This window comes from Schistocerca cancellata, chromosome 6, assembly GCF_023864275.1.
Source record: "Schistocerca cancellata isolate TAMUIC-IGC-003103 chromosome 6, iqSchCanc2.1, whole genome shotgun sequence".
NCBI classification, from domain to species: domain Eukaryota; kingdom Metazoa; phylum Arthropoda; class Insecta; order Orthoptera; family Acrididae; genus Schistocerca; species Schistocerca cancellata.
In genome coordinates this window covers 700,025,651-700,041,038 of record NC_064631.1, presented here as the reverse complement: position 1 = coordinate 700,041,038, position 15,388 = coordinate 700,025,651, and the positions used below count along the sequence as shown (strand labels likewise).

At 41.3% G+C, this 15,388-nt stretch overlaps 1 protein-coding gene across 1 annotated transcript in view; it reads right to left on the bottom strand.

Moving 5' to 3' along the window:
- LOC126088483 (probable G-protein coupled receptor CG31760) overlaps window positions 1-15,388 on the bottom strand; it is a 777,830-nt gene that overhangs the window by 386,047 nt on the left and 376,395 nt on the right. The window lies entirely within an intron of this gene.

The following is a 15,388-nucleotide window of genomic DNA, read 5'->3' as shown; positions in this document are numbered from 1 at the left end:
AGATTTGTTCAGCTTAAGCCGCACTTCAGGTTTCTGCCGCCAGAGTGCTCGAGAGCGCAGTGAGACAAAATGGCGACAGGAGCCGAGAAAGCGTATGTCGTGCTTGAAATGCACTCACATCAGTCAGGCATAACAGTGCAACGACACTTCAGGACGAAGTTCAACAAAGATCCACCAATTGCTAACTCCATTCGGCGCTGGTATGCGCAGTTTAAAGCTTCTGGATGCCTCTGTAAGGGGAAATCAACGGGTCAGCCTGCAGTGAGCGAAGAAACGGTTGAACGCGTGCGGGCAAGTTTCACGCGTAGCCCGCGGGAGTCGACGAATAAAGCAAGCAGGGAGCTAAACGTACCACAGCCGACGGTTTCGAAAATCTTACGGAAAAGGCTAAAGCAGAAGCCTTACCGTTTACAATTGCTACAATCCCTGACACCCGATGACAAAGTCAAACGCTTTGAATTTTCGGCGTGGTTGCAACAGCTCATGGAAGAGGATGCGTTTTCAGTGATGAAGCAACATTTTCTCTTTATGGTGAAGTGAACAGACACAATGTTCGAATCTGGGCGGTAGAGAATCCTCACGCATTCGTGCAGCAAATTCGCAATTCATCAAAAGTTAACGTGTTTTGTGCAATCTCACGGTTTAAAGTTTACGGCCCCTTTTTCTTCTGCGAAAAAAACGTTACAGGACACGTGCATCTGGACATGCTGGAAAATTGGCTCATGCCACAACTGGAGACCGACAGCGCCGACTTCATCTTTCAACAGGATGGTGTTCCACCGCACTTCCATCATGATGTTCGGCATTTCTTAAACAGGAGATTGATAAACCGATGGATCGGTCGTGGTGGAGATCATGATCAGCAATTCATGTCATGGCCTCCACGCTCTCCCGACTTAACCCCATGTGATTTATTTCTGTGGGGTTATGTGAAAGATTCAGTGTTTAAACCTCCTCTACCAAGAAACGTGCCAGAACTGCGAGCTCGCATCAACGATGCTTTCGAACTCATTGATGGGGACATGCTGCGGCGAGTGTGGGAGGAACTTGATTATCGGCTTGATGTCTGCCGAATCACTAAAGGGGCACATATCGAACATTTGTGAATGCCTAAAAAAACTTCTTGAGTTTTTATATGTGTGTGCAAAGCATTGCGAAAATATCTCAAATAATAAAGTTATTGTAGAGCTGTGAAATCACTTCAATCATTTGTAATAATATTCTTTTTCTGTGAGTTGAGAGAGACGATAAAGAATAGTAAAGGCTGGCTGTTGATCTGAATATGCGCAGCAGACTAGCATTTGTAACCCCAAAGCAGTATTTAACAAAAATTCGTCGGACTTCTCCTCTGTTTGCAGTAACATACGTTAGCAAATTCCTATGCCGAAAAAATTTAAAATGGTATGTGCTAAATGTGCTACATGAATTTTATCGAACTCAAGGACCCAAATCGACGAACCTAATAGCACACTATTTCACGATCAGTTCATTAAGAGACTTGGTGCAATTTTAAATTAATCTCACGTTCTTTCCAAGAACGATATACCCTGAACCACAGCTCACCGACGTGAGACAGTTGGCATCTTAAAATACATCACAATTCATTCCGTACTCTAATCCTCATCCCCGACGCTGCATTCTCCCCTTGTGAATGTGGTTGTAGGTCTATCGATACAAACGATTGAGGAGACAATCTGAGCAGCAGTCTTAGGTCATTTGCAGACGATGCTGTCGTCATTTGTGTGGTGAAGTCATCACAAGATCCAAACCAAATGCAAAACGATTTATATAAGCTATTTGTATGGTGTGAAAATTGGAAATTGATCCTAAATACTGAAACATTTGAGGTCATCCCTATGAGTGGGAAAGGGAATCCGTTAAACTTCGATTTCACGATACATCAATCAAGTCTAAAGTCCGAAATCCAACCAAATACCTAGGAATTACATTTATGAAGAATTTGAATTGGAATGAACACATAGAAAATGTGGGGTACGCGAACAAAAGACTGTATTTTATTGGCAGAAGACTTAGATGACGCAACAGATCTAACACAGAGAGCCGGCCGTTGTGGCCGAGCCATTCAAGGCGCTTCAGTCTGGAACCGCGTGGCTGCTATGGTTGCAGGTTCGAATCCTGCCTCGGGCATGGATGTGTGTGATGTCCTTAGGTTAGTTAGGTTTAAGTAGTTGTAAGTTCTAGGGGAATGATGACCTCTGATGTTAAGTCCAGTTGTGCTCAGAGACCCCCCCCCCCCCTTAATACAGAGACACTCTAAACTACTCATGTCCACCCTCTATTGGGGTACTCATATGCGATGTAGGATCCTTACCAGACAGTATTAACCGAGTACGTCTATAAAGTTTAAAGAAAGTCAGCGCGTTATGTATTACAGGGAAATAAGGGGGAGAGAGTGTCATGGACATGATACAGGATTTGTGGCGTAAATCGTTTAAACAAAGGCGTTTCTCGTTGCGGCGGGACGTTCTCACGGAATTTCAGTCACTAGCTTCCTGCTATGAATGATAAAATATTTTGTTGACACCGACGTAAGCAGGGAGAAACGGTCATCATGATAAAAAAAGAGAAAAGCAGAGATCGCATGGAAAGAAATAGGTGTTGTTTTTATCCGCGCGCTGTTCAAGAGTAGAATAATAGAGAATTAGTGTGTGGTTGTTCGACGAACCGTCTCCCAGCCACGTAAGTATGACATGCATAGTAGCCATGTAGATGCGGATGAAGTCGTATTACATGGCGGGAAATAAAAGACCGGAAAAATCTGTCTAGGCACTTAGCAAAATCAGTTCCAAGGCAACTACGAGCTGTTACACAGTACATACGAAGGCTGCTGGGATACTTAGAGTACTCAAAGCAAAATAAGTCAAATAAGTCAATAGTGGCGACATCTGCTGGCTGATCCTTGTCGATCTTCTCATGCTCAGTCTCGTTGCAACATTTTTTCCATTTTCATGATGCTGAGAAATCACCATCAGTGTATGGCAACTGATGATTAGATTACCATATACGAGTATATTGTCCGAAATCTTAGATTATGTGTTTCACCGTAAACAGGGGACAAACATTTTCACCTATCCGTGTGATACAGCCACTTTTCTGATATTTCTTTCGACACCTCTCTACGTGGTTTATTTGATTTATCCATCTTGCCATGAGTATTGACTTCTCTCCCAAGATGGCTTCCATCAACCCCCCTCCCGGATGATGCCCTCTCTCCTTCCATTTATCCCTCCTATCAACTCTGATCCTCACTCCCCCTCCTTTCCTCTGTCCTTCCCCTAGGCTCCCTCTTCCCCCCTTCTGTCCTGTTTTCTCCCCACTAAACCTCTCCCTACCTCCGTTCTCCCCCCCCCCCCCCACGAGTCCTTTTGTATTCCCCTCCTCTGCCTACCCCACTCCCTGTCGTGTCTGCCCAGCGCCCCCCACCCCTCTTATGGGTGCTCATCCTCCATCAGCTCCTTTCCCAGCTCCCCCCATTTTTTCCCATCATCTGTCCAGTTTCCCCCCACCTGCTCTCGGCTGTGGTATGTCACACTTGCCAACTTTTTAGTGCAGTGTTCCAGTGACTGTTCAGTGTTGTTCGTCTTTCTCGTGTTGCGAACAGAAACCATTCTGTCGCTGGGTGTGAATTTTATGTCTTTTGCGAACAGAAACCAGACTGTCGCCGTGTTTTTTTAATTATCTGTCTATTGCTTTACCTGTCTGCTTTGTATGTATTTTCTTAGCGTCATCATCCCTCAGTTGTTTGTTTTAAGTTCCACGATTTCTTTTCGCCATGTTTACTCTTTAAGTCTCCGATTTTATAGCCTGTTTTTATTATTTATTCTCTTCATCTTTCTAACAAAGTCTGTAGGCTGAAGAGCGGCATGCTAAGCTGCTGCCAGCCCGCCCCCTTCGGGTGGAATTGAAATTCAATAAAAGAAAAAAAAGTATTGACTTCGACAAACGATCACTTTCAACGTTTGTCAAAATAAGAGTGAAACGATCTTAATAGCTTTCTGTTAATGAGCAAAGTTTCAGAGTGTTATTATTTCCACTTGCAGGTTTACTAAAAGTTTTCACGTTTTACTTGAGTAATACACTGAAATGAGACGGAGCCTTCTTGACTCCGCCACTATCGACATTTTACGCCGATGAAACGCGGTGTGTTTAAATTAGCGGATAGAGTGACGTTGTGACATGCATCGTGATGTGAAATAGAGCATGCGTTCTTGGGCTTGATCGTATTATTCAACTGCCCAAAAACTAACTCTCAACATACATACCCACCAAGTAAGTTTAATCTATATTATCCGAATTTCTGTTGACAGAAAACTGAAACCTTCACTAGTCCTTGTTGGTAAAATTAGTACCTTGAAAAATATATAAATAATGGCAGCCCCTATGTCATAAAAATAGTGTTACTTTGAAGTGAGTTAATATACATTTTTGAGTTGATGAAACATCGTGTGATGCCCGAAACAAGGACCTCTTTTAAATATTATAACAGGCTGGGAATTGCGTATGGTTTAACCAAAAAGTATAGTTCCAGGCATGCATGGTTACTACTCACACTTTTTTATTCTTTGACGTGCTGCCATCATGCCTTTCATCAGAATGGATCTTTCATTATTTTCGAATTACTGTACTGAACAACTTGCATTTAAAGTGACTTGATGCTCTACAACAATAAAAAGGTTTCTGCATGAAGTTCTGGCTGCCAGCTACGTAACTCTTTATGAAATTAAATATGCAGATAACAATGAGATCTGTTTACATTCAGTAAAGGAGCGCGAAAATTAAAATTTACCGCAAAAGGAATTCCATTGAACGTGGTATGATATTCTAACAATTACGAGTACATTTCGGTATTAATTCTTTGTTCACACAAAGTAATGCTATCGACACGGAATCTAAGATTGATTCCATGTTTATAGATTCCCAGAAGGCTTTTGCCACCGTTCATCACAAGACAGATCTAAATAAAATGGTGCATACGGAGTATCGTTTCAGTTGTGCGACTAGATTCGCGATTTCCTCCCAGAAAGGTCATGTTTTGTTGTAGCTGACGGTAAGTCATTATGTTCAACAGACGTTATATCCTCTGCTCCCTAGGGAAGTGTTATGGGCGCGGTCCTGTTCCTAATCTCAATGAACGATTTAGGATACAATCTGAGCAGGCCACTTAGTTTGCGGATGACGCTGTCAGTTTCCGTCTCGTGTAGACGTCAGAACATCAAAACAATAGCAAAATGATTTTAGTCATAATATCTGTATGGTGCGAAAAGTGGCAGTTGTCTATGAATAAGGAAAAGCGTACGGTCATTCACATGAGTACGAAATGAAATCCGTTGAATTTCTGTTGTACGAAAAATCACATAAATTTAAAGGCTGTCAGATCAACGAAATATCTAGGAATTACAATTACGAACAAGTTAAACTGGAACAATCACATAGATAATGTTATGGGGTAGGCAAACCATATACTGCGTTTTATTGGTTGAATACTTAGGAGAGGTAAAAGCTCTACTAATGAGACAGCCTGGTTTTACAGCCATATTACTCATATACAAGAAGCTCTTCTCAGAGCAGTTGAGAAGGCAGCGGTGGAAAGATGTAATATTGTGTGAGGTATCGGTGACTGGTGGTTTATTTGGTAAGGTATCGTGAGAAAGACGGTCTAAATTGTGGTCCTTCTCCGCGATTGGCAGCTGCGTTCGGAAGTCGCCGAAATAACAACCGCCTGTTATAAATATTAGAAGAACATAACAGCGTATTTACTTGCATTTCATATTTAAAAAATGGTTCAAATGGCTCTGAGCACTACGGGACTTAACTTCTGAGGTCATCAGTCCCCGAGAACTTAGAACTATTTAAACCTAACTAACCTAAGGACGTCACACACATCCATGCCCGAGGCAGGATTCGAACCTGCGAACGTAGCGGTCGCGCGGTTCCAGACTGTAGCGCCTAGAACCGTTCGGCCACTCCGGCCGGCTCATATTAAAACATCTCTCAGTTGCGTGCTGTCATTCCATTATCTCGCAAGTACAAATAACCAGCAGGATAATAAATGATTGCTAAACGAAAGGCACACGAAGCACCTCGACGATCGGCGGGCGAAGTGGTTTGGCTGTAAGATCAGAGTTCATTCCACAGTCTCGGAGGATACGGCAGTCTCGGGGGATGAACATGTTGTAGACCGCGATATCACTTAAGACTTAACTTTCAATGTCTTGTTTGTAAATGTGAGAGCTGGTTCGGTAGTGTCGGAGGACAGACATGTTTTCTGCCACAGTCAAATGGCTCTAAGCGCTATGGGACTTAACATGTGAGGTCATCAGACCCCCAGACTTAGAACTACTTAAACCTAACTAATCTCAGGACATCACACACATCCATGACCGAGGCAGGACGCGAACATGCGATCGTAGCAGCAGCGCGGTTCCAGACTGAAGAGCGTAGAGCCGTTCGGTCACAGCAGCCGGCCAGTCGGTCTCAGTTAAGAGTTGTTAGCAATTTTTGGTTATTTGGACATGTGATTGAGAACAGTGTGATAGTAATTACGGACATACGCAGTTCTTTATTTATCCGAAGAATGGAAATTAATTATGACTGTAAAGTGTAATGTAGTTGTGCAGTTTGACGTTCTCTGCCAACAAAAAGCGAGTAGCAGCCCGCATAAACAAACTAATTGGAAATTTCATTATTCACATAATACTAGTTCCTAGCTACGAGTTTGTTGCAACCTCAAGTTAACGGATTCACGACCTACGTGCTGCCTTCTGCGCAGGAGACAACAACTGTAGAAGACTGCAGGTTGGGGAACATTTATTAGAACTTATACATACCATTCAGGACGGTGGAAGCATATAGGCATCTCTCGTGTACTGCAATCTTAGTACAAATGAGATCAGTCACACGTCGTATGTATTAAGACAGAGGAAGAATGAAGGAGAGAAGTTTTCAAGGATTGGGGTTTAACACACACACACACACACACACACACACACACACACACACACACATATATATATATATATATATATATATATATATATATATATATATATACTTTACTTACTTATCGCGAATGGACCCAGAAGGATCACGCAAAGCTTTCTGACGTCGTTTCTTCCATACTTCTTTCATCCGTTCTCCATGTTTTCTTTTTCTTTCTTCTGTCCATTTTGTTCCTGGTCTCTTTAGTGCTTCCTTCTCCGACAATACAATCCACTTTTCCACCTTATTTCTAAAAGTTTTTCTGTCTTTGACATCTTTAAGTTCAATATTTGCTTTTTGTAAATCTAATTTTACTTGGCTAATCCATGGTGTTGTTGATTTGACTTTTTCTATGTAAGTGAGAATTCTGTTGGTGAGTCGTGTGGGGGGAAGTCTAGTGACATGTCCATAAAATTTTAATCTTCGCCTTCTTATGTCTGCTGCCAGGTTTGATATAGTTTCTGTGGTTCTTCTTGATTGTATCCGATATCCTTCTTCTGTTAATTTTGGACCTAAAATCTTTCTCATAATTTTGCGTTCTTCTTTTAGTATTTTTTCTAAATCACATTTTGTGTGGAGTGTGAGCGTTTCACTAGCATATAGTGCTGCTGGCTTAATTACTGCGCAGTAGTGTCTGATTTTTGTGTTCGAGGAGATATATATATATATATATATATATATATATATATATATATATATATATATATGCAGAAGGCAGCACGTAGGTCGTGAATCCGTTAACTTGAGGTTGCAACAAACTCTTAGCTAGGAACTAGTATTATGTGAATAATTAAATTTCCAATTAGTTTCTTTATGCGGGCTGCTACTTGCTTTTTGTTGGCAGAGAACGTCAAACTGCACAACTACATTCCACTTTACACTCACAATTAATTTCCATTTATTATATATATATAAAATAAATGAAATATATATATATATATATATAATTTTCAACTAGCCGTACATGGCGTCTCTGGTGGGGATAATCTTTGGACTCGAAGTGCTTTGGTACTATCAGGCTATATTTTACTAGAGAGAACTGTGAGCTGTAACTAACCAGGGAAATGTGTGAGGACTGTGATATGTGTGAACTGTAAATGAGCAGAGAACTGTGAAATAACTGGGTTGAGTACGGTCTGAATTGTGTTTGAACTGTTTTTGAATTTTGTTGAATTATAATAACTATTGCCGCAAAATTATATTTTAGTTACAATGAAATCGTTGTAAATCAGAACTGCTACTCGAATAAAAGTTAACGCTGTGAGCACGCTCTATGAGATTACTTTAAAGTTCGTCACTTGAAGATTCTTCATGCATGCAGAGCAGAACGATTCAGCCATGGACAAAAGCTGAGACGGCAGCAAGTAGCGACAGGTGTTGTCAGCACTGCACGACGGGTTTGAAGTGCAGCAAGCTGTGCAGCACACAGCCAAGGGAATCAGCGGCAGGAAGTCGACGAAGAAAATAGTGTGGGTGTTGCGCTTGCATACAGCAGTCTAAGATTTGTAATTGGGACATTAGTATTAGTAAAGTATCTGGGGAAAAGGAGGTAAGATACGCTCTCAGAAGTAGAGGAGTTCAGTCCCATAGTAGTAGCAACGATCCGGTGGGTTAGGTACGAATAAATGGTAGTGAAGTCAGGTAGGTGTTTAATGATATGTCAGATTTCGTCACAAATAACCAAAGTGTAAACGTAAATTCTTATTTGGTAATGAATCTGGAAAAGAAAATTCCATAACCGGTAATAACATTGAGAATTCAGAAGCAGCCATGAGTGATTCCACTGGATATGTAGAGTTAACCAATAGTGAGCGGAGCAGAAATGTTGATTTAGCGGCTAACAATGATAATGTAAACCGAGTATTTGTAGTGTCTAGTCAAAATGGTATGATTCATTGGAATGACGATGCCAGAGAAAATGTCTCTGACGTTGGCATTACTAATGAGCCAATAGTTCAGTTACGTACGTCGTCATACAGCATCAACTAACACTTTAATATCTCAGGATGATGATCAGGGTCTGAGGTCTATGCTCAAATTAATTTTGCGAGAAAAAAAGTAGTAAGTAAAGCACAAAAAGAATACTAGGATGACTTAAGTAAAACACTAAGAGAAAAAAGAAGAAATTTAATAATAAAATTGAGAAAATGGATCATGTGTTTAAAAACTCAGTGAAGGAATAGCTGAAAATAACAGCACCAATCTTGAAGCTAAAAGTGAGAGATGTTGCAAGGAAAGATATTATGAAACACAAGAATAGGGTAAAGAATTAGAATTTTGTAAGGCAGAAATGAAATAAAAAGCTTACCATGATACCAAAAAGTTAAATCTGGATATCAAGGATCCTAATGACGTAATACAATGAGCAATTAATGGCATTAGTAATGTAAGACAAAAGAAAAGAAAACTTATCACGAATAATACACGAATTATCAAAAAGACCATAAAATAATTAATCGGAATATTTCACATGTAGAATCCTCACTTAAGGGCTACAAATTTGCGATTCAGGCAAATTAAGAGAAACAGAGCAAAATGCACTGCCCGAGATGCAAGACAAAATAGAAAACGAAGTTAAACAAAAAGCAGAAATTTGTTGTGAACGAGAAAGGAAGGTAGGTCTGGTTCGTGTACTTGACGTAGCAAATTATGCTAATGCGTGTAACTTACATCATTTCTTTAGTAACGGAACAATTCACCCGGTAGCTCCATTAGACAGGTTCAGGGAATCATTCCTGGAAACATTACTGAAAAACAAAAAATCAAATTCGTGGCCAGTAGATTTGTTGGACAACCAAAATCATTGAGAACAAGGGTGAGTAATATATGTAAAATATATATGGAATTTGTCGAAGTATTCTTGAATTAAGACTGGTCCTGAAGCAAAGCTAAACAAAGCGAGAGGTGAAGTATTTGTGGACAGAAGGTTTTTTTTTTGGTGCAAAAGTCATTATACCACAAATGGTTAGGAATAAGTTACTAGATGTTCCCGTACCGAAGTTCAATGACGTCAAGATATCAATAATAATAGCCTTGACAGCTAGTTTCTCTCAGAGGCCGCTGGAAAATTGTGGTAAAATGTATACAGCATTTACCTATGGAAGACCAAGATATCTGCTTACATCTAAGAAACATCACACAGTGGTAGATTCCATCGTTGAATTTGAGCAAGTTGAGAATGAAGTGCCTTGTTCTGTCACGGAAATACCGCCAGATCAATTATTAGCTGAAATTTTGTCAATCAGTGACATGAAAAAATATTATGAATACTAACTTCTGTGGGCAGTAAAGTTCTTTGTATTGCTAGGGAACTGACGATTATCGGGTGCCTGAGTCAACTGTCAGCATACTTAATTTTCTTTTCCTGCTATTAGTTCTTCCCCTTCTTTCATTCAGAACCATATCTGTCTTCTTGAACGTTCTTTAGTATCAACGTAAATATGAGGAAATTTCCTTATACTATATGTGACAACAAAGAAACTAGTCATGACACAAAGTCACCTAGCAGAATAAACATCTGCATGGCACGGGTGGAAAACAGACATTTGTAGTAATATATGTGGACACACAATTTCCGCATTAATGCACATAACAAATAGATATTATAAAGCATCTAGGCCAATATTTTAAAAATGTTTACAACAACGATACATAAACCATTAAGTCTGAGAATATTTGAATAATAGGCAAGCAAGACGAGGGCTGTTATATAGAATACATGTGAAATAACGGAAAATAAATAAGCTGAAAGCTGCAGAAGAAGAGGTCAATGCTAAAGCGGGTATGTGAATACGACAATGTACAATAGAAGAAATTGTGGTGGCAGAAATAATAAAAAAAAATATTTTCTTCAGACGATGCACAGTTTGTGTCAAAATTGACATATTGTTACCCTTTAGTATGAACTGAAATGGCGAGATGGTTTTCGCTGTAATTAATTGATACGTTGATGGGGTAGGAATAGTCCTGCAAACGAGGTTTATGATAAATGGAGGGTTATGGTTATTCGGCGACACAAAAGTCGGCCACTTATTTACGTATAGAGAAGAAAGGTAACTGGAGACTTATAGATTTATAGATTGAGCAACAGAGAGAGAGAGAAAGGAGAAGTATTGTTTCTAAGCGATGAGAAAGTTGGCCAATTATTTATGAAGAGTGAGGGAGGGAACGCAAAAGGCGACGTATAAGTCGACCGCTAAGTAGTATTCGTGGGTGAAGTGGTTTCCGCCGACTACTTTATGAAGTGCAAGGGGAGTATATATATTGCTGACATAAGATGCAACACTGACTTGGAAATCTCACAAAAAGACATAAACATACGAAGTAAGATTTCAGTAGAACTCCGAATAATATGAGGTATAGAGTAAGAAATACACACACTGTTTTTAAATATAAAAGGAAGGAAGAGTAAATATATAGCTAATAATAAGATAATTAGCCCCTATACATTACCAAGTCACATGTTGCTCGTATATGAAAGCCATTAGAAAACACACAGTCATTACAAGAACACTGTTCCACTAATACTTTTTGCAGCAGAAGTGACACTCAAATGTAGCAGGAATGATACTCCATACTGTGGAATGAAGCAACGATTAGACAAATGTGTGTCTGTGCATTATGACTGAAGCAAGATTCTGAAATATTATCTGGATGTATTTGTGATTCGACACTTGTAAGCCTCCGTAGGTAAGGTTTAAAGAGCATAGCAGGTAATGGCGGCTGGTGGCGTGAGTCATTACCGAAATGGGTCAGCAGTAACAGATGATGTGAGCGAGCATGGAGCTCTTAAAGAGTGAGAAGGGCCATGCCCTACCTGTATGCAGCTACAGCTGTGACCGAAACAAAAGCATTGATGAACCACTATCGTAGTGCGATTTGAACAGTGACATTGTTTATAACACTCAGGACCAAAACAAAACATTACGTATTGTGAGTTTCTGTTGTAATAGTGTAAGCAAACATGTGTATTTAAAATTTCTTTAAAATTATTAGGAAACTAATTCAAGGATTTTATAATGTTACATAGAACTGTACTGGAGCTGTATGCTGAATTTGGAGATGGGAGAATGGAATGACAGTTGTTGAATTCAACACGATTTGGGGATGTCTGGAGTTTCAAAATGCAAGAACACATCATGGATAAGAGAATCATCAATATTCGTTGTGTATTTCTTCGCCTGGGACGGAGTGAGGTGCTGCAGATCCATCTGGAAGGAGAACTTCTGCTTATGAGACAAGTGGGTGTGGTGATTGCTACTCACCAATGGATGCAAAGTTTACTGTTCGGTGCAAGGGAATTCTGGAATGAAATATGGGGGCTGGAGGAGATGTTTTCTGGTCTGTAATAGGCAGCTAAGATCAGGCAGTACTTGGGGAAGTTTCGGCGGTGCACAAGCAACTTCATAAAGCATATGAGCAGTTGTAATGACAGATACCGCAAGGAATGGAAGTGGTTTCACGTTCGCTAAGAGGGAGGAAGAGAGGTAGGGAAGACTCTGGGGGAGCTATTTTGAAGACAGTCTTTAAAGCAGTGGATACTGGTGACATAAGAGAACTGAATGGGACAGTGGAGAGAGTGAAGGATTTAATCGAGGATATGTATCCCCCAAAAGCAGACAAGCAAGGTGATCGAATACACGAAGGCATCAGAGAACACGACAAGGGTGCTGTTATTTGGCACAATTAACTTTTGACTTTGTGTTGTTGACTGTTGACCAGTGACACGGAAACACCAGCCGCAGCTGAAGGTTCAATTCTTGTCCGGAGCACCTGCTTCTAGAACTAAGCCTATGCATTGTATTTAGTTCCACTGCGGATCCACTCCGACTGTACAGACTCTTGACAGGGAGCAGTGGTTCTCACTCAGGGCGTAGCAACCGCTTTCCGACAAACCAGTGGACCTGCCTGATTCCACTCACTTTGTCCGCCTGGGTATGGTCGTTCATGGAGGGGGAGCTATGTCTTCAAGATTCCAGCGCACGCCAATGACGTCAGTGTTGCGGTTCACGCAACATAACACAGAGTACAGCACGAAGTCCATTCCTCAGCAAAGCATGGCACCAGCATATTTTCCATTAAGCTGGACGGATGCTACCAGCCAACTGACCAACTACGAGCCGATTTCTGTGGGGTAGGGGGGATCGCCTCGCTACCACGCCGAAGAATCAATGTATAACTTGGAAGTAAAGTGTTTGTTGTGACAGCTACTTTATCCTGGGCCTACCGTCCAGTCTCACCCTTCAGGCTCTTGACAATGTGACTGCTCTAACCCCCAGGTCGACAATAGTGCATCATCCACATTATCTCCACATTCTGTGGTAATATTGATACTCTTGTTGCATATGACACAAGATTCAACGTAGATACATCCGCTTGAGGTTAACAGTGAGCAGTATTTTATTGTCTCTTGTTCTGGAAAACGTTTTTTTTTTTTGCACTCATTTCTAGCTTTGTTAAACTATGCTTTCACCACAAGCCCATCAGGATCAGTGTGCATATTTAATTGTGGTTTAAATTGGTTTCGGTTAGAAGTGTTCCTCACATCTGGGCCTGGTAGCCAAAATTCGAGAAAACGATGGCGAATGTGCGAGCACCGACGAAGGCAACATAAGCAATCGTACTACAGCGCTTTGAGGCTAGGACAGAGGCCTTAAATTTTAAAGAAAAATGATAAAATATAAAGAATGAGAAAATAAATTAGCGCGACCAGCCGGGGTGGTTGGCTTGGCTCTGAGCACTATTCGACTTAACTTTTGAGGTCATCAGTCGCCTAGAACTTAGAACTAATTAAACCTAACTAACCTAAGGACATCACACACATCCATGCCCGAGGAAGGATTCGAACCTGCGACCGTAGCGGGCGCTCGGGTCCAGACTGCAGCGCCTAGAACCGCACGGCCACTCCGGCCGGCTAGCCGGGCTGGCCGAGAGTTTCTAGGCGCTACAGTCTGGAACCGCGCGACCGATACGGTCGCATGTTCGAATCCTGCCTCGGGCATGAATGGGTGTGATGTCCTTAGGTTTAAGTAGTTCTACGTTCTATGGACTGATGACCTCAGAAGTTAAGTTCCATAGGGCTCAGGGCCATTTGAATAAATTAGCGCAGCTCCTTTGAAGGCTGGCTGGAGAAGATTGAGCTGAAATCAGACTTTTAGAGCTGTAATAGAAGGCCGCCGATGTGGTCGAGCGGTTCTAGGCGCTTCAGTCTAGAGCCACGCAACCGCTACGGTCGCAGGTTCGAATCCTGCCTCGGCCATGGATGTGTGTGATATCTGTTGTCATTAGGTTAGTTAGGTTTAAGTAGTTCTAAGTTCTAGGAGACTGATAACCTCAGAGACTGATAACCTCAGATGTTAAGTTCCATAGTTCTCAGACCCATTTGTAATAGAAGTTCTTCGCCAATGGCATTACTGCAGTAGTAACACAGGTTCCTGTCAGACGACTGATGTTAGGCGCAGTCGGGCTTGCCTAGCACTTGGATGCCTCACCATCCGTGTCTACCGAGTGTTGTTGGCAAGCAGGATGCGCTCAGCCACTGTGAGGCAAATTAGGGAGTTTCTTGACTGAGAGGTAGCGGCACCGGCGACGAAAACTGACAAAGGGCAGCAGAATGGTGTGCTGACCACATGCACCTCAAAATCTTCATCCGGTGACGCCTACGGTCTTAGGTTGACATGGCGGCCGGTCGGTATCGTTGGGCCTTCCAGGCCTACGAGTGCGGTGTTTGTAAAAGAAGTTCTTCAAAAGTTCTTCATATTGCTAGTTTATATGAAACTTGGCGGTGCTACAGATGACTTTTGGCATTTCATGATTATTCAGTTTCTATACTGATGTTCAGCACTCCAGCTAATACTTGTTAATATTCTCTTTTCATTATGATGAAATCGCTTTTTTAGATGACACCGAGATAAGTAATTTCATATTTCGGCCCTAGGGTAGGTCATTACATTCTTAACTTGCAACTGGTTTTGGGTTTCGTGTTGTGAACTGTCTGCTTTAACCACCACAAGAGTAGTGACAGAGAGCTACTTGCGGCAGCATAGTATTACCTCCTTGTCACCGTGATGGTCTCATGATTTATGGCAGAGTAGCTGCTGGCTCAGATCTCCTTAAACTAGTGATGCGCATCGCTTTAGCCTTTTCTTTCCTATTCTCTCTCTCACCTTGAAAGTAGCCAGATTGTAAGTCACTGGCAAAACCCGAAGGAAACCTTTGCACTGCAGCAGTTGGGTGATCACTCTATTATTCATTACTTTCAGTTTTTCATCATTCGACTATAGCGTGATATACTTCATTTATTATTGTTATTAGTTTTATTGTTATCCTTCAACCTAAAGAGGTCTCCTAGCTATGCCGATGGGCATGACCGCGCGTTCGGGAAGAATGT